This window comes from Streptopelia decaocto (genome assembly GCF_964273445.1).
Source record: "Streptopelia decaocto genome assembly, chromosome: 4".
NCBI lineage: Eukaryota > Metazoa > Chordata > Aves > Columbiformes > Columbidae > Streptopelia > Streptopelia decaocto.
The window spans coordinates 38,025,316-38,047,960 of NC_138658.1; the positions used below are offsets into that span (position 1 = coordinate 38,025,316).

A 22,645-nucleotide genomic window follows, 5' to 3' on the forward strand; every position below is an offset into this window, starting at 1 on the left:
CAGTAGGTTCACCGAGAGAGCAGGAAGGATTCAGTTGTGCAAACACAAATTGGAAGCTACCACAATGAGAAGGTGGCATGGGGAACCCATATGCTCTATGTGCTAAAAGATCGTCAGTGAGGTCAATGGTAGCGATTTAGCAATGTGGAGCATTTAGAGAGAGGAATCCTGTACTTTGAAACCTGTTTGAAAAGACAGCAAGAGGTCTGGAATTGACGTTGAAAGCCTGTGGAGTAGTAACTTCCAGATCTCTGGGAGATCATCCTTTCTGTAAGGCTGGAGGCCTACCCTTTCATAGGTGTTTATCTAAGATTTTAGACAGCTGTCTTGAGCTGTTCCAGCTGCCTCATTCAGCAGAGACATACTCTTATATGCAGAAGGGAAATATGGCAAAAGAGGAAACATAGAACAGCACCTCAAAGGGCAAAGGATGTGTCCTTCTACCCTGAACATGTCTGTTATGGTGTCGTTTGTTCCATTCAGAAGAACTGATGTCAGATGACAGGGCCTGGACAGTAAATTGTTTGCAGAATCAGCAGTAAGATACTTGTCAGTAGCCTGAACACCTGCTGGAGATGATGGAGCTGTTCTGAAATAAACCAGTACTGCTGCAGTGGAGAGGATGGGCTCCATGCAATAGCCCATTTTGTTTCAGTGGTTATTTGTCAATCCTATGTCCTTAGAACATCTGTTTCTTTTATTCTTAAAGCATTTATGTATTTTGGATTTTAATTTTATCAGCTTCACTGTCAGTTATGAATACTTTAACTAGATTCATCTCAAAGCAGATAACTTGAAACCAGGAGATTTTTCTGGGCATAAATTCCACTAAATAGTTCCTATACGTTTCTTATTTTGCTGTAACGTTTGGTTGTGGATTGGCTTTTTTGTTTGTTTGGGGTTTTTTTGTGGTGGGGTTTTGTGGTTTTGTTTGTTTGGTTGTTGCTGTTGTTTGTTTTGGTTTTTTGAGGTGAATTTTAGCATGGTAGTTTATGTACATAATGTAAATACGATGTGGTAAATACATTTCTTATTCTGCTAGTCTTATTAAGCTGCTTCCTTAAGTTTTTCTAGTTTGAGAGTTCCTCACAAGTAAACAAACTTGTTCAGGCCTCTGCTGAGGGCAAGAATGCAATATAAAAATACCAGAGTCAGTTTTCTGTTGAGCTGAAAGTACAGCTGGCCTAATGTGTTGGGTGCAGCTGGAGGAGTGTTATAGGAAGGTGGCTATAAATGCACCTTTGTACTCTCCCTAATTATTTTTTTTATGCACTTGTGTGCCCAAGAGCCATCACTATTGCCCTGTACATCAGTGACATAATGCAGTGCTCTCTTTGTTTCAGTCTGCTACTTGTTTTCTGCTTCACCCAGAGATCCACAGGAGCTTGCAATAATGGAAGAACTTTTAATGTTATTTAAGGACTTCTTTTCACAACTTTAACGCTAAGGAACTGTATTGAGAAATACGGGAATGTTTCCAGACTCCTAAACAGAATTAGAAAGTTAGAAGTTTAGCTACAACTTCTTCTTTAATTTGTTGCAAAATACTGTTTTTTGTCATGCTGCCTTAGGGAGGACTGTCTCACAGGACTTTTACTAATTCTGAATCATTACTTCGTAAAGGGTATTCCTTTTAAGGAGTCACAGCTCAATAATGTCCTTAGTCAGAGAGAGCTCTGCATATTAACTTTGTTCCAGTTGTCACTGTGGACATAGTCAGTATATATTCTCCTGAACTGTTATCATTTTCACATTTAGATTTAAAGAAAGAACGAAATTTCTGCAGGATTTCTTGGTATTTATTTAAAAAATTACTATCCCATAAATGCCTCTGACACTCCGCTTCAAAAAGATTAGATCTAGAAGATGTGAACAAAAAAATGCAGTGACCAGCAGGGCTAATTTTTTGAAGTGTTCTTCCTTGCTGTTGATTTTACATATGCATGTACATTTAGACTGTAAGTTCTTTCTTATGAGGTACCTGACATGCTACTAAAACCAAGTATCAAGCAACAGTAATAACAGTAGGCAAATTTCACCAACTTCTAGCAGGTAAGCTGCCCTTCATAATACTACTTGAAAGAGTTTAGGGGTATTTTGGGAGTAAAATTAGTCCCACTTGCTTTCTTCAGGTAGCATAGCACAATAGTAACTTTTTTTCTAAAACAGGTAGCACTGCTGAGTGATTCCTTTCCCTCTGCAGAAAGCACCAGTTAAATCCCCAAAGGACACGCTGCAACCTGTTCCAAAGAACCATGAAAAACATGACAAGAATCTGTGAGTTTTTACACCGGAACCTTATAAACTTCATTTTCCTTTGTCTCGTTGCCAGCGGTTCGCACGGGCTGCCGCGGTGCGGCTCAGGAAACCCACCCCGGCTCGGCCCGTTTGAAGGCTGCGAAGGGGAGTCGGAGGAGGAAGACGAAGGAGCTTGGCGGCGGTTCCCGGGAGGTTCCCCGCGGCCCGGCCCGCAGAGCCCCCGGCTGCCGCAGCGCGGCCCTGGGCGGGCTCCGCCCCGCCGGCGCCCGGGGAAGCTGCTCCTTACATGGGCATGGCCGCCGCTCGCCCGGGGCCCGGGCGGGGTGTCCCGCTGGAGCCAGGCCGCGGCCCAGCCGGCGGTGGGGCGGGGGGGGTTCAGCCAGACAAAGAACAGTCCCGGCAACCAAATAAGGAAGTTCGAGCTGGAGGATTTCAGAATAGGAGCAGGGGGAAGGCGGGGAGGCAGTCTTTTCTGCTGTTAACAGAGAAGTGGTAAATACAGGGGATCAAGGCTCACGAACTTGTCGTTAGCCCTTTGTAATCTGCTGCCAGCAAAGCTGAAGAGCTCAAGCTGTATTTGTCATATTTTCTCATGTTTCTGAAGGCTCTTTATAGATCTTTGTTTATAAAGGAGGGGTCTTTGGCAGGCCCCTTTGGTTAGCAGCCTGAAGACAAACGAACTTTCCTCTGCCAGGGGAAGAAATCCCGTTGTACATTATTCAAGCATTATGAAAACACTTTATGAATTTTTGTCCACTAAGTTTTCATCAGAACACTGCAGAAGTTCATCTAGAAAGGGTACATATGCACCCCTGAGAGACTGAGGTGTCTCTGCAGTTGAAAACTGTAGCAGAGAGAAAAGAAAGAAAATGAGTACTGAAAAGCAGCCTGACAATTCTGACAGAAATGCATTTCATATAACAAAATGACTTGGTGGAAAATTTTTCTGGTATATCAAAAATGCAAGTAAACTACTGGTTTAAACATAGGTATGGAATTCATCCCCTGCAGTCCTAATCCCGTGTCTTGGGACTTCTTTTTCCCCCCCCTACTTATATGGGCTGGATTTAAAAGGTCTTATTCCGGGTGGGAAAAGACACACGCCTTTCCCCTTTTCACTTCAGTCTTACTCAAAGGAGGAAGAATCAACACAACAGAAATATTCAGTAGATGCAGGAGCAGCTGTGATCTCTGCTGGCTGTGTGAAAGTTAGAACAGAGAAAACTAAATAGCTGTGGGCACAAACTTCAGCAGTAACGTATAACATACTGGCCTGGTTTGCTCTGGTTTCAAAATGTTAGCAACAGAATGTCTTCTAAATTCACAGCCTTTATAGCAAACAATTACATGCACTATGAGCTTGACATCCTGATGAAAGGAAGTAAATTATGCCTTGATCTTGAAATTGTGACCAGATCAGCTCATAACCAGCTACTGAAAAACATTTTAAATATTGTGGGGAAGCCTGACTCAGAAGAAACAGCTCCTTTATCTTTCCTGACAGGCCTTCCAACTACAGCAGCTGTAAGTCACTAAAGTGTAACTAATTGAAAGATACAACACACTTGTTATTACCGTATCAGCAGTATTAAAGAAGAGAATGTAGTGTTGAGATTTGAGTCCAGAGCTGGGAAGGACTTAAGGGTGACATTCAAATTGCTGTAACTACCTGTGACTTTATGTAAGCCTCCTAACAATTCAAGCATCTGAAATGTAGGTACACCTGTCGTAGATCCATGGTGATGCTTGCAAATGTGATTTCAATATCACAGCTGAAAAGGGTTATGCCAATTTTATTGTAAAGTAGAAACCATAGATACAATATTAACAAAAGCACAGAGGAGAAACCTTAGGCAAGGTTATTTTGCTCTTGATCCCAACATCTTGATTCAAACAGAATATTACAGGTGTCTTTGTAATTTATTTCAGAAATAAAAAATTGATAATCTGAGAACAGTGGTAGAGTGAGGTAGGACAACAGTGCAAGGAAAAGCTGCAAGAGCTGGGAAAAATAATACAGGGCAGAACCAGCTGCACAGCTGGGGAGAGAAAAGGAGTTGGACAAAAATTTACAAAATAGTTCTCCTTTGTGGTGTTAGTGAAACTGGGAGTTTAACATGGGTCAAGGTCCTCTTGAGTCTGAGGAGTGAGTTGTTTTCCAGGTTAAATTTTGCTATATTGAATGTAGCTATTTTCAGAGCTCATACGCTTTGCTCTATCAGTAGTTGTTCAGGCCAGGAAAATCTGGATTACTCATGGTCAAAACAGACAAAGAATGTTGGTACCAAAGTACCCAGGTACTTTAAGGAAACCATTGGGATATATGACTTCTCTATGTGCTGCTTGTTCAACCATCAGTCTTCTCGTTCCTTGTTAGAAAGTGCCTATATAGTAGAGCCATGGTTTTTCTCCATGCTGTCATAGGAGTTGCACAGTAGGCTTAATCAATATGATTTAAACAACTTTGTAACCTGAAGACTTTTGCTGCTTTAGTCCAAAAGGTGAAGTAATTAGTATTATAACAAAGACTTAAGCATGAGTCACTTCATCACCATTGATATAGACACATGTGTGTGTATACATACATGTCCATTAAAAAGCTAATTGCCTTCTTATGAAAATTGTCTCAGCAATAGAAACTTCTAATTTTTGTTTTCCTCTGTGTATAATTAGAAGTTTGATAACTTCATTTCATTTATTTTTGTTGAATCACGTTTTAATAGATCATAGACTTTGCAGTATGGTTTGCTTTCAAATGTTGGCTTTAGCTATGGTTCTCTCTGTGTAAAACACATCATTTTGATGGTGTGTATTGGCAGAATTGAAAGTGATGGGAAATGTTTGCTTAAATAACCTTTCTTGTAACAAACACCTGATCCTTCATTTTCCAGAAGTGCTAAGAAAAACAAAAGCTGCAAACAACTTGGTACTTCTAGCCCAGACACTGGGAATTTCACAGACAGGAAATAATACCAAACAAAGCAATTTGCAGTTGGGACCTCAGTGTCTGCCAGCAGCAGCAAAGTTGGGTAGTGTGGGATGCTTGTAATATGGGATTCAAGATACTTTGGAAATAGTGCTGATGCTTTGGGCTGGTAGATGTTTAGCAACTGCGATTTTAGAGGTACAGTTAGTCCCTTTTGGTTTTAGGAAAACATAATTTTGCATGCTGACCTTCTAAAGAAATCTCAAACTCCGATGCATTCCAAGAAAATTAGTGTCCTGTTCCTGGTTTAGTAATCCCCATTCAAAGCTTTTAAGTGCTGTCAAGGGGCCTGGAGCACAAGTCTGATGAGGAGCGGCTGAGGGAACTGGGGCTGTTTAGCCTGGAGAAGAGGAGGCTGAGGGGAGACTTTATTGCTGTCTACAGCTACCTGAAAGGGGGTTGTAGCATGGAAGAGGTTGGTCTCTTCTCCCAAGTAGCAAGTGACAGGACAAGACGAAATGGCCTCAAGTTGCTCCAGGGGAGGTTTAGATTGGATATTAGGAAAAAATTCTTCATGGAAAGGGTTGTCAGGCATTGGAACAGGCTCCCCAGGGAAGTGGTGGAGTCACCATCCCTGGAGGTGTTTAAAAGGTGCTTAGAGGAGGTTCTTAGGGACATGGTTTAATGCTGGAGTTAGGTTAGGTTATGGTTGGACTCGATGGTCCTGAGGGTCTCTTCCAACTGAAATAATTCTATGATTCTAAGCACAGTATGGAACATTTGAAAATCCACAATATTTGGCATGTTAAAGTTTATTATGTGTAGCTAGTGTAAAGGAATGCATTTCCTTTATGTAATAGAAGTAGGGAGATTGCTGTATTTGGATTAATAAATCATTTATTTCAGTCAGCTGCATATGAATTGATTTGAAAGCTTGTAAACCCTTTCAGTTCCTTCTTCTAGTCCTTCAGTGTCTATGTCACTGCCATTTCCATCTGAGCTTAATGTTGTTTGAACTGTAATATGATGCAAAGCTCCATTGTGGCTAGCTGAATACTACTTGTGTTTATTTACAGGCATGCCTATATTCTTGAATTAATTTCCAGTTTTTAAGACCAAAAGGATCTTGTGTCATGTGTCTCCCAAATGTAGAACACATCATTTGAATCTCAATCACAACTTCTTCCTAGATCTTGGAATTTTGTTTTTGTTTTCTTTTTGAAAAACATCCTGGTTTGATTTAAGGAATTTGAGAGGTCTGGTCTTAACTAGCATGGTCAGAATTGTACACTCTAGTGTAGCTTTTAATATCTTTGTTATTCACCAGCTAGAATGCTAAAATGTTGCATATCATAACGAAGAAAAAAAACAACTAGGCAAATAAACAAAATTAAATAGAAGTTCATAGCTATTTGTAGTATAGTAGCACTTGGAAACTAGCTGTTGTGGATCATCATGCATGTACACCCTATTAAAATACGATTTCTTTATTGAAGATACACTGCAAGACAAACAGTTGCATTTAAATACTACAAAATATTCTGTCATAGTTTAAGAACTTGACAGGCTCTGTCAAGAATTCCATTGAGTTGTTTCATCTTAATTTGTTCTCTCTCAGATTGCTGAGGATGTAATTATTTCATGTAAGGTTTTCTCCCTGCGTTTTCAACTTTATTTTCCTGAAATAATACTTTTAGTTTTCTCACTTCAATCAATACTGATTTCATTTTATTTAGAGGGTAGTATAAAAACTGAAGATTCTCGAAATATGAATGAATGCTAGCAAAAAAACCCTTCATATGACTTAGGTAGTTTGGTGTTTGTCTGTTTTGCTAGTGGCATTTACCATTACCTCCATTACTTCACAGAAATAAATTGTTGGGGTTTTTGTTGCATTTTTCCAAAAACTGTTGTTATAATCATAATTACATTCTAAATATTTCATTTAAATATTAGGACTTCATGGGACTTGTATACAATTGTCTTTCTACATGTAAATTGGTTTCCATCATTTTAGTTTGCCAGTCATGCTGTCCATACAGTTAGAAACGAATGTTCCTGGAGGTGGAATGATAAGCAAAGTTGTTTACAAGAAAGAATCACAGATCATATTAAGATTTAAGTAAAGCATATGGTTTTGTTTCCTTTGTCCTTGGATCTTTATTTCACGTTGTGCCTCATGTTTGGTTCCCAGTAAGTTGAGCTTCATTTTCACTTTCCATGCCCAGTTACGCTTGTGGAATCACAGTGAAACCAGTGTCTTGAACTAAGCTGATGTGCAGAAGCTGTCTTTCTGCTTTCATCTTCCATCCCCATGAAGTGAACACGAGTATACATGCATGGACATAAAATTCTTCTCCAAAATTCTTTGAACATATGTGCAAAATATGTGCAAAGTACGAGCCGCGACAGAAGAAAATGTCAGAGAACTCAGTTTTCTTTACTGCAATATTAACTCTGTTATAATCAAATACAAAGGAGAAGGTGTGGTTAAGAGAAGTGAAGTCCAGGTACTGTTTTTCTGTAACTGGCTTTTCCTACCATACATCAGTCTGTTCTTTGTGTGTGTTAGATTATCTGCAGCTATTACTGGCTGAACTGCGGATAAAATACTATCCTCGACAAGCATGCTTACCCATAATCATATAGAGGCCTGATTAGTGATGAGTGATACTGTTTTTATCTTCGTACTATCTTAATAGTATGTGTATGAGCTACCATGCTTCTTCCCCATAGTCATGTACCAGAACTGGAAACAGAGGTAGTGCAGTGCCAGTCTTCTCGCTGCCAGGGTCTGGCATGTCACTTTATGTTCTAGCAATGGGGAGATGCTTTATTGCACTCTCTCCTTTCCCTAGTTGGCAGCATTCCTCTGTTCTCCCTGTTACATTCTGGAGTGACTGAGTGATGTGGAGTTCTGAGTCCTAAAGAGGGCTGCATGGTGAAAAAGGGTGAAGGGGGTTGAGGAAGCAGTTTCAGTGCCACCTTGTTCTGCATTGTCCACTGTAGAATCAAATTTCTTAGGTACAGGTCTTGCTCATCTTGGGGGTTTATAGAAGTTGGAGGAAAATAATTATGATGATGTTCTCGTGTAAACCAAATGGATTCCAGGCATCCAGAGCTGGACTCTAATACACACTGATTGGAAAGAGGAGCTGAAAGAAGAAAGGGGAGCACCCTTTCAGCTGCTTTAAAATCTCTTAAGCATTATCCAGGATGTTTAGTAGAGGTGAGATAAAAGGCAGCATGTTTGTACACTTCTTTTTGCCATCCATGTTGTAGAAAATTCAAGTGATAACACTGCTCACTTCTGTGGACTAAGCATGGATTTGAGAATAGAGGCTGTGTAGATGTATCTTTTGAGATTGTCTGCCTCATTTTGGGCAGATGTTTAAGTAGATGTTACTAATGATTAGTTGTGTTCTATGATTACTTAAAAACTGATACTGGAATGTAATCTGTGAGAAAGCCCTGGATCCAGACCAAGGGGGCTGTAGTTGGAAGGGTAGGAACTAACAACAGAAATCTGTTCTTCGGTCTTCATCTCATTATGGAAAAGGGAGTAAAAGAAAAATAAATCTCTACCTTCAAATGATGCCCTTAGTGGAATGTACAGTAGTAATTATTGTATTTACAGTAAGTGTTTGACAGACTGGTTTTGTGTAATTAGACTGCAAAATAGCATGATTTTTGTAACATACAGTAAACATTCTCTGAACTCTGATGCTGTTGTTTGACAGGTGAAGAACATGCAGGACATCGTTTATAAAACAGGTGACTGAAGTGTGCAGTATAGTGATATGGTTTTTCTGGAAAAAGTTTAAAATTCAGTTTAACCCAAATACTCAGGGATTTGGTAGTGATGACTAGTGGCATAAGTATTATTTAAAAAGACAAGTGTTTAAAAGCTTAGCAGAATAGTTTGAGACATCATTTCCACAGTTCTCCATTAAAACATGTAGGCATCCCACCTGTCACGCAGACAAAAATGATATGAAAATAATACAAACTTTTCCTGCGCAGAAAAGCTAACAAAAACTCTCGTGGCAACACTTTGGTGCAGCTGTATGGCAATATGGAAGAGCCTAGGATGTTTCCTCCAGTCTCCAGGCAGCTGCAACATCTGCTTCTGCTTGAGCAGACATTTCTCAAGCTTTTCTACTGGCTATGGATGCCGAGTTCCCGGAGGGAAGCAAGTGAACTTCCAGCATCGGACACGAACCATTGTTTGGCAAAAAGTGTGTCAAAAAGTCCCAGTTCTTGAGAGTAATTAAGACTCAAGAGAAAGACCATGCCGATGGCGATTCGCTGCGGGAAACCCCCACTTCCCCGCCGTTCCAGCAGCCTGGTACCGCCTCTCGCAGGCACCGGGGGGCCCGGGGTGACGGCGGGACTCTTAACGTGAAGCCGCCGGAGCGGCCGCGCCGGCGGGGGCTGAGGCAGAGCCCGGGCCCGCCCCGCCCCATATAGCGCCGGTACCTGCGGCCGCCGCGCCGCTCCGCCCCGCTCCCGCCGCCGGACTCCCGCGTCCGCTCAACACTTGCGCTCGGGTATGTGATAACTGCCCGCCTGAACCTTGCCGAGGTAAGATGGCAGGATGCTTGCATGAGTTCTGACGTGACGTGTCTTCTTCTGAGGACGCGAACGCACGGCAGAAGGGGTGATGGAAGGCGAGAGGTCAAGGCAGATGAAACCTTGCTGTAGTCGGATCGGGCTGACGGCGTTTCTGTCGAGTATTTGGGTTTTTTTGCGCGGCTCTTTCTTGCCCTTTCAGTTTGCCACATCGCCTGTAGTTGCGTTCGAGTTTGGCTGATGCACTTTATTTGCCGACCGTGGCCAAATCCTTGGTGTTTCCAGAGACAGAGAGGATGCTGTTGTGGCGGGAGCGGCTGTGTGCACCTCTGTAGCTCAGGACTTCCTAGATCAGTTGTTAGTTTGTGAGTGTGACAGAGCAGTAAAACATGAGTACTTTTGCAGCCTTCTTTGTAGGAGACTTCTGTAAGAACCCGGAGATACTCCTGGGTGAAAAGAGAGTTGGTAATAGGCACAAGACTTGATGTTTTAGAAAACTTAATATGGCTTCTTACCAAAATCAAACAAAATATTAGGTGGGGTTTTTTTTTGTCCTGTGGAATTCATTAGTCTGTAAGGAAGACATATTTGGTGACCTCGGGATGATGTACTGCTGCAGCTTTTTTTGTCGATTGTTTATCATTGAGTGTTGAAAGGAATTTGGTGTTACTTAGTAACTTTGTAACTTGCAACAGTAACGGCTTTGGAGATTTTTTTTTTTTCTTTTCCGAGTCTGTAGTAGACATTTGTTTAAATTTCAGTAGAGAAGACCAAAAAAAAAAAAAGTGAAATTTTCCTGGCAGCAGGCGCATAATTAGAAAGAAGGCTGGGAAAAGTAAGACTGACCTTCCTTATAATGATGTGTTTACAGAAACTTGGAAAGCAGAGATATGCATTGGCTATCAAAGAGTAACCAACGTCTGCTGCTGGAACATTTGGGTCAGCCTTATATTAAGGAATATGGCACAGCAGAGCATATGTCTAAAAATAGGCATAGATACATTTGATGTTTCATTAGGCTTTGAGGTCAATAAACTCTTTTTCCATGGTATTTTGCGGCTGTGTTGAACTGAGACCATGATTCCTGGGGCCACACCTTGTATTTCTGAAATTAACTCCATCAGATGTGTTACATATTGTATGGAAAGTTTTATGTCCACTCACAAGTCTGTGTGCACTGAAATCCACTGGAGTTCTGGGATGGCAAAAGTTATGATGATATTCTTAAGGAAGCTCAACAGTTTCCAGGCATCCAGAGCTTGTCTGTGATTCACAATGCATACCAGACATAGAAGGGATTAAGATACAGAACTGATAACAAAAGGATGGAAAAAAATAATAAATATAAAAAGTTAAAAGGCTCATAGCCCATGTCTGGTAATTGTATCTAAACCACTTTGCTATCAAAAAGGGAGCAAATACTTGTTAGAACAGGATTCTGAGAGAGATTCTGTTGCATCCTACTTTCAGATGGGGGACAAAACCTGAAAGAACTGTCTGTCTGTGAAATGATATTCTGGTACTAATTTTCCTGGACAGGAGGAGAAACCCCATGGGAAAAGCTGGGAGCAAAGGGACAAGAGTTTGAATAAAATAGACTGGAGGACTGGGTAGGAGGTATGCAGATGTTCTTAGAACTTTTGAAGCTCTTAGGGATATGCAGGTAGTATTTTTTTGGAATTAAGTGTGCTGTTTGGATAAAAACATTTCTGTCACCTTTGAAACAGGAGAAACCTCATAATCACAAAGTTAGAATTTACCATGTTATCATACACTGTAATCTAACATAGAAGTTTTCTTAAAATTGGAATGTTGGATGTGTGGTAAGAGTTCATCAGCAGCTGGCAGTTATATGTCACATAGCTTTTCTTGTAGCTTTGTGAGAGCCAAGCTGGTTTGTTGTTTTGTTTGGTTTTTTTTTTTCAGAGAAAAACTGTTCTTAAAATTTAAAGTGTGTTTTAAGTCACAATAAGTGGCCTGATGTAACAGGATTCTATTACAGCAGTGCTTTTTAATATATGTCTTTTTATGACCTCTATTATCTTCAAATTGTTTTTCAAGTTGTTTGGTTAGTTGGTCTTGGTTTTTTTGTAAGAGCAGAACAGTTACATATATTGTCCTGGCCAAGCTCACCTTGCTGGACGCTCATGCACCTATTATTGTGGGCCTATTATTTTGAACTCGCCTGAGTCTACTGCTTTTTCTTTGCATAGGCTGTGTGATGATTGCAACATATAAAAATTTGCAATGTGTTATTCTACAGTAATTATTGGGTTTGTACAATTACAATTATTGTAAATTAGTTATGGAGATCTGCGGTTCCAGGCAACAGAAAGCAACTCACTATTCTCTGCACTGAAGAGTTTTTTGAGCTTATACGACAGTAGTGGAAGGCACGATAGTCTCGCCTCTCTGCGAGCAGGAGGAAAGTTGCAGTTTTGTCATCCGCTTTGTGGTCTGTATGACTGCAGCAGCCATTTCTAATAGCTATGTTAGCTATGTTAGCACAGCATGCCTCCGGTTCTGTAAGGACACAGTGGTAAATGTGATGAGTAATGTTCAGCTGTTGGGCTTTGGGCATTGGAAGACAAAGGGAGTTGTCTGGCTGGATGTGACTTGTGGGATGCTGGTCAGCCCGCTTACATGGAGAATTCCTTCTTTCTCTGCTGTATGGCGTTTCTTTCTATTACTCCGCTTCAAAATGATCCATGAGAGACACACCTTATTTAAACTTACATGGTTCTCAACTGGGTGAAGTAAACTGATCTGACTTGTAAAATCATGTCTTTGATGGGAAATTATTGTATTCTTCAAAGAGCAAATTAATTTCTCAACTAGCTCTACTTAGAGTAGCTGTTTTGTAATTTTACTCATGCCAGCATAAATGTGGACCCATATACCTGGGAGCAGAGAAGAGCATCATTCAGTGTGATGTGTGTATAGGATCATTTCCTTTAGATTATGAATAGTGGTAGGCACTGAACCTGAAAGATATTAGGACAAAGACCTTTGGTTTTTAAAAGCTGAGTTTCTAAGATGAAAATGTATAAATAAGGGAAGTGCATGGGGTGTAGTGAGAAGAAACTGTCTGAAAGATGAAGATAAGTATATACACTCTTAGTACATAATTTCCCTGTGAAATGTTTTATGTTACTGTCGTATGTCTCTTCATTTGATGTTTATTCTTCAAGAAAGGTGTCTTCAAGTATTTGGGGTTCTACTGGACCTTTACTGACCTGAGAAGAGTTGGTGGCCCTAAGATTTTATTTTCCCAATAAAAATTTCAGGGTTATGTAGAACGTATTCCTTACCTGATAGTCCCATATATGCTTAAGAACATAATCACTGGCTGGAAATCTTTCATCCTGGGAATATTCTTTAATCAAAATATGCTTACGGAATTTTGTATTCATGAATTGCCTTCCATCTTGGAAACATTCCTGTTTTCTTAACAGATAGCCTTTCAGCACTAGATTAAGTAATAAAGTTCCCTTTGGAGTGAAGCTCCCACTCAGTAATAGCAATACCGAGCAATGATTTCATAGTGATAATACATCAATTTGGAAGAATAAATGCATATAGAGTAATTACTAACCAAGTTATAGTATGCCCAGAAGACTCATTTTAACCTCTAATTCTGCACAAAGTGAAGAGGAGAGTCTTTTGCGACCACAAGTGTCAGAACTTCCTGAAGCTTTACAGATCATTTAACATGTTGGTATACATATAATTAAAAAAAAAATATGCTATCATAACTATCATAGAAGGAGAACCAATAATTAAGGCAGTTCTTTTTACATATGTGAAGTATAATTTCTGGATTAGCACACAAACAGAAAACTATAGAAATATTTTCCTCCACAATGCTGTCTAGACACTTAACGGGGTCCTTTTCCCGCATGCTTGAGACATTCTAGACTTTGCCAAGGCAGGAAATTTGTACTTCCTTTATTGAAGCAGAAAGTGATTGTAATTAGTGTATTGTGTATGGCACTCCCCAGTGCTTTCCCTTTCTACAAAGGGAAGGTGTTTAAGATAAACGACATTTATTTTTATATACATAAATAAATGTAGGGGGCTCAATTTATTGCTGGGCCTTTTTCTGCCTGGTGCACCCTCGTGACATGAATATGCTTTCCCTAGTTTGTGTAGTGCACATATCTCTCTAGGGATGATGTAAGAAATCTTTGTTTAACTTTGATTATTTTAAACCATCCTTTGGTAGCAATTACTCAGGATTCATTCCTGTCCTTCCCAGGACATTCTTCTGAGACTGGTGAATTTTATTCCTTCATGTCACCAAAAAATGTTCCTCTTGGAATTCCTCCTTGAAATGGGCTCGGGATTTTGTTTGTTACCACTTTCAGAAGATGGTCTGTATTATATGTGGTGGTCTAAAACATGGAAGAAGAAAAAAACAATTATTCTAATTCTTCTTTTTGAATAAACCCATCTTATATCACGGTTCACTATAGAATACTTCAAACAGAAAGTGGCAATGTGTTCATACCTCAGTCTTAAAAATGTGAAAGACTTATTTTGCAAAGGGTTGAGTCTGTGTGTCAGGAGCTGCTATACTGCATTTCTGAAGTGTCCAAGTTTCGGTAAATATTCATAAAATGACACATCGCATTTGTCCTTTTGGATTTGTGTAAAGTGAAGGCTTTCTAGAGAAGGACAATTACTTGCAGACATGATGTGTCAGCCAGCAGAAATGTACAGGAAAAAATTTTTTGGTTTTCATTGGCAGCATCGTTACATGTATTTTTCAGGCCTAAAATGTAAAAAATAGATTAACACACAAAAATCTGTTTTAGTAATGTTAATGTTTACATCAACCAACTAATGCCATCAAATTCACAGTGAAGAATGACATTCTTTTCTTATATGCTACTGTACCCATTGAGGCAGCATGGTACCTGAGGTGTGCATGTAAATAATAGGAAAACATAGGAAAATAAGTGTACAACATCAGTATTTAACTTCTTGCTTTTACAATTTAAAAAATAATCCTCACCTATGATAAAGAAGAATCCACTTCAGAGAGCAAGAAATGCATGGAAACAGCATCTGGTGGGCTGGAGAAACTTCATCAGGAGCTCCCACCTGGCTTCTAGTGAATAGAAAAAGAGAATGGAATATTGTGATTTTTGTGTGTGTGTGTTTCCTCTGCTACAGAATCATTTAAAAAGTATGACTCCAGTTCTCCAGCATCCCTGAATACAGAAATCTGGTTATAATCAAGACCTGCATATTTTACAGCAACTTTTCTCAGGAGAGTCAACCTGCTGGGTTTAGGCCAAGCTTTAAGCTGGGCTTGCTTCTACCCATTTTTGCACCTTACTCACAACTTGGAATACTTATCCTTAAAAAAAGGATATTTAATTTCTGTAGTTGGATTTTTGTCATCTTTTTAAATGTTTACTCCGTGGCTGAATTGATTCTTCCAAATAGACTGAATCACAGTCTGAAAGTAGTCCCTAGAAGCAGAATTGTTTCTTTCCATTCTGTTTCAAAGACCATGTACATTTGTACACGCAGATATGCGTGAAATGTATGTTTCTGACTTTAAAGAACAGATAATGCAGATTGTTATGAAAGGAGATAATCAAGTCTGTGTTCACACGTATCTAATGGTGTGTGAGTATATATATGTTTGTGTGTGGCCATTCAGAGCGTAAGTAAAAATCTGTATCTGACTCGTGGGGATGATTTGTTTAAAGCAGCTATTAAAGTGCAAAACAATTTTAATAGCCAGCTTTGGCTAGCAGAGCAGGTTCACCAAGGCAACATAGAAAGTTTTGCATAAATGAGAGTTTCCTTGTGCAGAATCCCAGTAATGCTGTATTTCTTCCAGCCCTTACTTACTTTGGCTCTAAAATACAAAACGTTTGTTTTCAGTGTTTGAAGGTTTCAGGAGGACACCCTGATTTCTGGCTGGATTTTGCAATGCCCAAAGACCTAGTGAATTTTTTAGTACAAATGAGGCTCTGAAAACCCCAGAGGTGGTCGTAATGTTTGGTGGACGGGATATTTTCATGGACTGCGTGTGATGTGTTTCCCGTCAAAACTTTCAGGGAATTAAATGAAAGCATGAGTTACTTGGTGTTGCGTTACTGATGGTAAGTCTGTTGCAAGATGATGCCATTTACATCTGTGCAAATCTTGGGTGCCTAAAACCAAAATTACATAAAGAAAAAGTAAAGGAAATACTGATATCCACACTGACAGAAGTACTGGTGCGTAGCTACAAATGTCTTTCAGACATTTTCATGAAGAGAGTGCCTGGGCTTCAGAAGTGTTTATCTGTATCATTCAATGGACAATCCACCAGACTCTGTATTTTGGTCTACAAGCTATGGATTCTTTCTCCACAACAGATATGTTTCCTCACCTGACACAGCCAAATTCTATTGCTTTTCCATTTGTAAACCTACCTGGTAATTTTCATAGATCTATGATAATTCTCACAGACTTGAGTTCAATGTCTTCACCAAATCACATTTATTCTTTCACATATAACCTTTGTAGCCTGTTTTTAAAGACAGTAAATATTTTGCCATACTGATTGGCTATGTTCTAGGGAGGAAGTCTTGATTTCCTATAAATCTTCAGTTTTTTCTGTCTTTATAATAATCCAGAGACCTGTATGCAATGTAAAAAAGAGATACCTCTTCTATCACTTTCTGCAGACATATGAAATCCAATTTATAAAGTGAGACTACGGAAGTTCAAACTATATTGAAAGTACATTATGTTGTCTTATGAGATTCTAGGATGCTGCATGTGGTTTCTATTCTTTTATGTTTGGTGACTTTTGGAGTTTCTACTAGAGATTTTGAGGTTATTAATTGTTTAACATTTTCTTAAGTTGTTAATCAGGAATTTCTGGAAAATTATTGCTTCCACTTTCTACGTTGTATTAAAATGCCCTCTGAACTTCTTCTTTCTTTTTTGAAAAATAATAAAAGTATTCTAATATCAGTTGTATTTCAGGAGCATTTGTGCTCATAGGATACAGAGCTTTCAGGGAAAAAAGCCAAGGTTGGAAGCTGCTTCCATATATATGCAACTGAATTAAATGACTGTTGCATCTATGTTTGTCCGCATAGATGGAGGGGAAATAAGGGAGTGCCTATTAACATAAAATCAAGATTATATATTAGCATTTTCTCAAACAAAGAATGAACTTTCAGCCACTGACTCTGAGGATAGTTCTACGGTTGTCTCTGGTCCATAAAACTCAGAAATCTGGATCTCTTGCCATGTTTCCTTTGCTCTCCCACCAACTGTATGGCTGCCGGCAGCAACCAGCTGCAAGCAACACATGAGCCTCCCTTGCAGCCCTGGCTGGAACACATTGCAGTCATCATGTCTTGATGTCAAAGATGCGTCATGTGCTACGTGGAACAGTGTGTGGTGGCACCATTCCCAGGATGGTGAAGCTCAGCACTGATCGCAAGCATCACAGTCTGCCCAAGATAAAGGACCCAATTTTGATGAGTTATTCATATTAATCTTTTGGTTTGAGATTCTCAAATGCTTCCTCTACTTAATTACCTCAAATTCCTCAAAGGTTTTGTTATAGGTTGCACACTGTTTTGCATGAATTTGAAAATGTCTTTGACAAGAGTCACTTAAAAAGGGAGGCTGTGCTGCCATCCAGCAGGATTTGGACAGGCTGGAGAGTTGGGTGGGGAATAACCTGATGAAATTTAACAAAGGAAAGTGTAGAGTCCTGCATCTGGGCAGGAACAATCCCAGGTTCCAGTATAGGCTGGGGAATGACCTATTAGAAAGCAGTGTAGGGGAAAGGGACCTGGGGGTCCTGGTGGACAACAGGATGACCATGAGCCAGCACTGTGCCCTTGTGGCCAGGAAGGCCAATGGCATCCTGGGGTGTATTAGAAGGGGGGTGGTTAGTAGATCGAGAGAGGTTCTCCTTCGCCTCTACTCTGCCCTGGTGAGACCTCATCTGGAATATTGTGTCCAGTTCTGGGCCCCTCAGTTCAAGAAGGACAGGGAACTGCTGGAGAGGGTCCAGCGTAGGGCAACAAAGATGATTAAGAGAGTGGAGCATCTCCCTTATGAAGAAAGGCTAAGGGAGCTGAGTCTCTTTAGTTTGGAGAAGAGGAGGCTAAGGGGGGACCTTATTAATGTCTATAAGTATATAAAAGGTGAGTGCCACAAGGATGGAACCAGGCTCTTCTCGGTGGCAAACGATGATAGGACAAGGGGTAATGGGATCAAGCTGGAACACAAGAGGTTCCACTTAAATTTGAGAAGAAACTACTTCTCAGTGAGGGTGACAGAGCACTGGAACAGGCTGCCCAGGGAGGTTGTGGAGTCTCCTTCTCTGGAGACATTCAAAACCCGCCTGGACATGTTCCTGTGTGACCTCACCTAGGTGTTCCTGCTCTGGCAGGGGGATTGGACTAGATGATCTTCTGAGGTCCCTTCCAATCCCAAACATACTGTGATACTGTGATTTCTCAATTAATTGCCCTTCATCTTGGAAAAACTGAGGGTTTGCTAAAACCACTGACAGAATACTTTAAGGTTTCATGTATGTTCCGTAGCTAGTAGAGGTAACTGCAACATGTTTCGTGGACAGGAAAGTGGTGGTAGAAGGGCTTTTCAGAATATGTGGGACATAGGAAAACATATTTCCTTAATTGATCTGAGCAGCAGTTCAGTGTTTCAGAATTTTCTTTGGATGCTCTTGGATGTAAACATTCTGGTTTAAATTAATTGTTTATGCTGTAAATTGCTGATGGTGCCTAATGTTCTTGTTATCTGTTATCAGGTCTTGCATAGTACAGACTTCTGTCACATGAATATTGCACATTGATGTGCAGATTAGCATGTTGTGGGGACAAGGACTTCTTTAAACTAAGGTGTCGTGCTTTTGGTTTAATGAAACCATTTCAGTGCCCGTTTTCAGACAATATTAGTAGTTTTTCTGCTATAATAGTATATATTGTCCTGTGTTTCTGAATAATTGCCTTTCTAATCAAACTCTCATTGAGGTACTAACTCTTCAGATTTATCTGTGGCATGTTTAGACTTTTCATTCCCCAGTAAAATTAGGATTATAGTTACTGTTGCTGATGAATTTTACACACACTGAAAACTGAAGGATAAGCAATCAGAAATGATGGTGTTGCACATCATGTTCACGCTTTGTCAAGTCAGGCTATGGCTGGGAACACAACATTATAAAAGGTGTCTCTAGAAAGTGTCAAGTTTAATTAGTTGTAACTCATTAGCTCTGAACTTGAATGTTTCTGTTCCAGAATAAGTGTATACACATAAACACTTTGGAGTATCTGTTGTGGTAGAAGTATCTGTTCTGGTATGATTCAGCCTATAGACAAGTCCAACTGACTCTTTCATCTCTAGTTCCCTAGTCCAAAGGAAAAAGCAACATTTCTAAACTGTAATACTGTAGGATAAATTACTGCAGAAAATTAATCCAAGTGTTTGTTAAGCCATGGTTACTAAATGATACTTAGCTGGTATTGAAGGAGATACCTTTTGTTTTGTATAATATTTCTAGAAATTTTAAATTGTTATTCCCCTGATGCTGGTACATTTTCTTCTGAGGGTTTGTTGTGTGAGCTTTCTCAATATTGCAATCTTATGATAGTTTTGTAGCCCAGATGCCATATTTTAATTTAAAATTAAGAATGTTTCTACAGTTCTCTGTACTGGGAAGAGTTGGTGTCTGTGTATCTTTTCTGTAGCTCAGGCAGTCAAATTATTAAGTAGCAGTAACAAAGCAAGTTTAGACAGTGTGAACCATAAAAGATGCTAAAATACGTCAATAGTACCTGAATTTGGAACTATTACAAACACACATAGATCTCTGCAAGTTGTATATTATTGCCTTTTCCATGGTCATTTAGCTCTTGAGCTCCTGAGACATTTCTGCCATACCCCTTAATAGGAAGTTTTTTCTATTCCAATTTTTGAAGCAGACAATGTCATTTGTTGCTGTTATTTAAATTATCTGGATTAGTATGCCATGATAAGTTGTCTCTATGCTCTGAATATTTAGTTAATATCTGGAAAAGACCACTGTGCCACCAGGCACACTGAGTTAACATCCACAAAAAAATTACATGCTCCTTTATGTATAGAGACATCTTCTGTGTGTGAAAGAGAAACTTCTGTGTTTTCACTGCTTCAGTCTGCTAATAAGGGCTGAGATGAAAGATAGTCTATTTAGACTTTGTGACAGCTTTTCTGGGAAGAGAGCAGAGATTGACTCACTGCAATCATCCTACCAAATGCTAATCAGATGTTTTCCATTTCTGTCACTACTGATTTGACTTAACTGAGGACCTGAGTGTGAAACCTTTGCATCTCCAAGTATTTCTGTGCTGTTCAAGTAAAGGCAAATTACCGAGATACTTGATTCACCTTTAAAAAATTATTCCTAAAGCACAAACTAAAGTTTGAAACAGATTATTATAATACACAGATGAACTTTTACATGTAAATTTTAAAATTTGTTTGAATGAAGTAAAATTTGTACAAAAGTTGCCTGATTTTTCAGAGCTACTAATTACTGTTGTTTCCATTGGTTAAATTGGAATGTCTGTCTGCCTGAACAAATTGGTTACTGGTTTGGATTCCTGAATTAATTTACACAAGTTTGGAAAGTTGTTGCAGCTTGTTTTTTCTGTGATAAAATAAAAAGATGATAGATTTGACATGTACATGCCCAACTAGCATGTCAGTTCCCCTTGTGGCTGCTATATATAGTAGGCTAACTTGCATAATAATAGTGCTGGGATGGATGAGCGAGAGAGACTCACAGTTGAATTTTTTCCATTACAGCTCATTTTAGCAGATGTTTTCTTTGTTTGCAAATGACAGTGCAACACAGTACAATAGTTGAAACTTAACAGAGAATTAGAGTAACTTATTTAGCAGGAACTGTGTCATCCAGTCAGCAGATTTTGAAGTCTTACCCTAACTTAGGCTTAATTCATGTTAGATAAATATAGCTGCCATATTATTTTAAATTGTATTTTGAGTCTAACTTAATTCCTCTGCTTTCTCTGACCTTTTGTGAAAACTAGGCATTAATTGGAACCACTGTTAAAATGGCTGATGCTAATGATTCTGCATATCCTTTTAGAATAAAGAAAATCACATTATTTAGTAATGAGTCAATTCTCTGATCAACAAGAGTACACAAAGATGAAACTGCTTAGATGAATATTGTTAATTATACCTTTGTCATTCAGGCAATCAAGTCTTAAGTTACATGTCTTCATTTTCAGTGAAATGAAGGCCTGTACTGTGTACTTAGTGAGAGTGTATTAATGTTGCACAAATATCCTCCATTTGAAATCTGTAGATAGTTCCAGCAATGCAGGTGAAATTTACTTCATTTTTTTCACTGTGCACATCAACCAGTTTAAAATCACTTTTCTCTCTTGTAACCTAAATTTTGACTTTACTTCCATTAAAGTCTTCATTAATTTTAGGACATTTGAATTTAAAATGTGTATGTGAATTAAAACAGATCTTGTTTGGATGCTGCCATTCAGAGGTAAAGTGGACATAGAAGTTCTTTCTTATCCTTCACTATTAAAAACTAAAGGTATACCTTTACAAAACCCACCTTGGAAGGGATGTCCTTACTGGCAGTGTGGGCCGTGAGGGTCCAGCTTTCAGGTGCTTCTTCTTGGACAAGAACCACCCTTCTGTTGCACCTGCAGAACCCTTTGGGTGGCTGCTCTTTCATCTGAAGCAGTGAATAGATCCAAGTTTAAAAAAAAAAAACAACCACAAAAAAAACCCTGCCCCGAAGCCCCAATCCAAAACTACAAAAAACGCAACCAACAAACAAAATCACCAATCCACTCACATTCTAGGGCTACATTCAAAATCTAACTCACTTGCCCCTTCTGATGTAAGAGTCCTAAACTGTTGTGCCGTCACAACTGGATGTGAAAGAACAGGGAAGGGCACATAGAAGTATTTGGGGATGTCTTACTGAATAAGAGGGACAGAGAATCCATGGTATCGTAAGACCACACAGTTCCTACATGAGAGCATTCACAGTGGTTTTCAGTGTAGTCCATCTTACATTCATTTGCTGCATACCTTTACTTGATTAGTATTTTATCTCCTGAGAGTCACTGATGTGAAGATGGCAACATTTACTGTAAATTTGCAAAGATTGTATGTTGCACAGCTGCAACTAGAAGCAGCAGGAGCCACTCAGTGAACTCCTCTCAAGCTCTTTCGGAAAAAGCAGAGGACAAAACGATCTACCCTGACTTTCTGTACTGTAGTAAATACATTTGTGTGTGTGTGTGTGTATGATGGTGACTAAATAAATTATGCTCTTAAAAAAAATCCATGCCAGCAAATACTGCATGCAGACTTGAAGCAGGAGTTGGATTATGGCTTAGTAATTGTGCACTAGAAATACAATAACTGGAATTTATGTTTGCATTAATTACAGCACGAACATAAATTTCTCTGCATGCTTTTATTCTTAATGTACTGTGTTGATTGCTAGACTTTATTGCTTGTGTCATATACTGAGCGATGAAAAGCAATGTTAGTAATGGGTACAAAAATGTGAATGCAAGGACTATTTTTTTCTCAGAAAAACCTTGTAGGTCCACTGGGTATTACTCCACATTTAACTTATTTTTATAGCATACAGTCAAGTAGTCCTGTTGTTTGTGGTGAAAAGCTCAACATATATATCCAGATGGTAACACCTGGCTCTTAAATGAATATCAGATAATATTTTACAATAATTAACTAATTTATTGAAAATAATGTCATACTAGAGATGAAGGATAGTACCTATGGTACCATAAAATAGAGGGTTTGTCTTTTTCAGGATCACAAAGA

At 39.2% G+C, this 22,645-nt stretch overlaps 1 protein-coding gene across 3 annotated transcripts in view; it reads left to right on the forward strand.

Moving 5' to 3' along the window:
* PALLD (palladin, cytoskeletal associated protein) overlaps positions 1-22,645 on the forward strand; it is a gene marked incomplete at its 5' end in the record, with an annotated part of 199,488 nt that overhangs the window by 123,950 nt on the left and 52,893 nt on the right. Inside the window, one exon of one of the 3 annotated variants that reach the window (XM_082051714.1) lies at positions 9,647-9,769. The exons of the other annotated variants lie outside the window; for them this stretch is intronic. Of the gene's footprint in view, positions 1-9,646; positions 9,770-22,645 lie in introns of those variants that run through there. 3 annotated transcript variants of the gene reach the window in all.